Raw genomic sequence first — 2500 nt, forward strand, 5'->3', positions numbered from 1 at the left:
GCGCGAGTCTTGGTGCGCGCCACCTTCCGCGCAAACGGTAGGAGAGAACCGCGGCGCGTCGTCGCCCGGCGGTACGCGGAGAGAAAAGAGCGAGAGAGCCCTCCTTAACGCGGGTGAATCGCGAGCCGACCGCTTGTCCGAGTCCACGAAATTCTCGAAAACGAATATAGGGGACCGGCACGCGTCGTCGTGTACTCGTCGAATCCGATTCGCCCCGTCGTATCCCATATCCGTGCATAACACACGATATGCGGAGAGAAAATTTGAAGGATGTGGGTGATAGAGATGTACGTGTACGCGCACACTCGCTCGCAATGTATCTCGCGTCCCCGGCGATCGAAGATGACGCGATCCGCGCCGATCTTATTCGTTGTTTGCAAGCAGACAACTCGAACGAGATTCGATCGGCTTACATTTCCTCCTATTAGCGGCTGCGAGCCGCGCGTGGAAGAATCGTTGTCACAAACAACACGTCTCCTCGCCACTCCTCCGAGTACAATGCGAAGCCGCTGTGCCGGCGCTGCCGCTCTCCCGACGCTCGCTCTCTAAGTGAAAAAAGAGCCGGCGGAGGAGGCGGCGCGGCCACGGTTATCGAAAACTAAACTCTTTGACGACCTCAGAGCAGGCGAGATTACCCGCTGAATTTAAGCATATTATTAAGCGGAGGAAAAGAAACTAACTAGGATTTCCTTAGTAGCGGCGAGCGAACAGGAAAGAGCCCAGCACCGAATCCCGCGGTTCCGCCGCAGGGAAATGTGGTGTTTGGGAGGATCCGCTTATCCCGAGGTGTCGCGTCGCGTCCAAGTCCATCTTGAATGGGGCCACTTACCCGTAGAGGGTGCCAGGCCCGTAGCGACCGGTGCGCGTCTCGGGAGGATCTCTCCTTAGAGTCGGGTTGCTTGAGAGTGCAGCTCTAAGTGGGTGGTAAACTCCATCTAAGGCTAAATACGACCACGAGACCGATAGCGAACAAGTACCGTGAGGGAAAGTTGAAAAGAACTTTGAAGAGAGAGTTCAAGAGTACGTGAAACCGTTCAGGGGTAAACCTAAGAAACCCAAAAGATCGAACGGGGAGATTCATCGTCAGCGGCGCTGGCTTCGCGTCGGTGGGCGATGTCCCGCGGAGTCCTCGCGGCTCTCGCGCGGGCACGCTACCGTGCGTCGATGTCCGGCGCTCGTCGTCGTGCACTTCTCCCCAAGTAGAACGTCGCGACCCGCTGGGTGTCGGTCTACGGTCCGGGTGCGGTGACTGTCGCGTCGCCGGTAAAACGGCACGCGACAAACCCCCGGTCGCCCGGCCGGCTGCTCGGCGGTACGCGCAAGGTATCAGGCCGCACTATTTACGGTGCGTCGAGGCCGTCGCAAGCGCGCGCCACGGTACTCGGAGGTTACGGACTTTGCGCCGTCCCCGGTCCTGGCCCGCTGTTGGTTGAAGTACGGTTCACCTTCGACAGGCCTGTCGAACGTCCCTCTTATTCCCTTGTGGGAATCGAGGGGGATCTATACCGGTCGGCGACGCTACTGCTTTGGGTACTCTTAGGACCCGTCTTGAAACACGGACCAAGGAGTCTAACATGTACGCGAGTCATTGGGACTTGTCGCGAGACCTAAAGGCGTAATGAAAGTGAAGATCGACCCTGGCCGTCGATCGAGGGAGGATGGGCCGCGTCGCGATGCGGCCTCGCACTCCCTGGGCGTCTCGTTCTCATCGCGAGAAGAGGCGCACCCAGAGCGTACACGTTGGGACCCGAAAGATGGTGAACTATGCCTGGTCAGGACGAAGTCAGGGGAAACCCTGATGGAGGTCCGTAGCGATTCTGACGTGCAAATCGATCGTCGGAACTGGGTATAGGGGCGAAAGACTAATCGAACCATCTAGTAGCTGGTTCCCTCCGAAGTTTCCCTCAGGATAGCTGGCACTCGACCGTTCCCCACGGAACGCGAACGAGTCTCATCTGGTAAAGCGAATGATTAGAGGCCTTGGGGCCGAAACGACCTCAACCTATTCTCAAACTTTAAATGGGTGAGATCTCTGGCTTTCTTGAATTATGAAGCCACGAGCATCTCGGATCAGAGTGCCAAGTGGGCCATTTTTGGTAAGCAGAACTGGCGCTGTGGGATGAACCAAACGCAGAGTTAAGGCGCCCAACTCGACGCTCATGGGACACCATGAAAGGCGTTGGTTGCTTAAGACAGCAGGACGGTGGCCATGGAAGTCGGAATCCGCTAAGGAGTGTGTAACAACTCACCTGCCGAAGCAACTAGCCCTGAAAATGGATGGCGCTGAAGCGTCGAGCCTATACTCTGCCGTCAGCGGCAAGTGGGGCGGCAACGGGAGCGCCGGGCGCGTCGTGTCTTGTTGGTACGGTGTCGCAAGGTCTCTCGCGTCGTCACGAAGCCCTGACGAGTAGGAGGGTCGCGACGGTGAGCGCAGAAGGGTCTGGGCGCGAGCCTGCCTGGAGCCGCCGTCGGTGCAGATCTTGGTGGTAGTAGCAAATAC

At 58.0% G+C, this 2500-nt stretch overlaps 1 pseudogene; it reads left to right on the forward strand.

Moving 5' to 3' along the window:
* Positions 1 to 611: 611 nt before the first annotated feature.
* Positions 612 to 2500, forward strand: part of LOC138943720 (large subunit ribosomal RNA) — a 5004-nt pseudogene continuing 3115 nt past the window's right edge.

Source organism: Polyergus mexicanus, unplaced genomic scaffold, assembly GCF_030449975.1.
Source record: "Polyergus mexicanus isolate NDT 795.1 unplaced genomic scaffold, iyPolMexi1.0 SCAF_34, whole genome shotgun sequence".
Taxonomy (NCBI): Eukaryota; Metazoa; Arthropoda; class Insecta; order Hymenoptera; family Formicidae; genus Polyergus; species Polyergus mexicanus.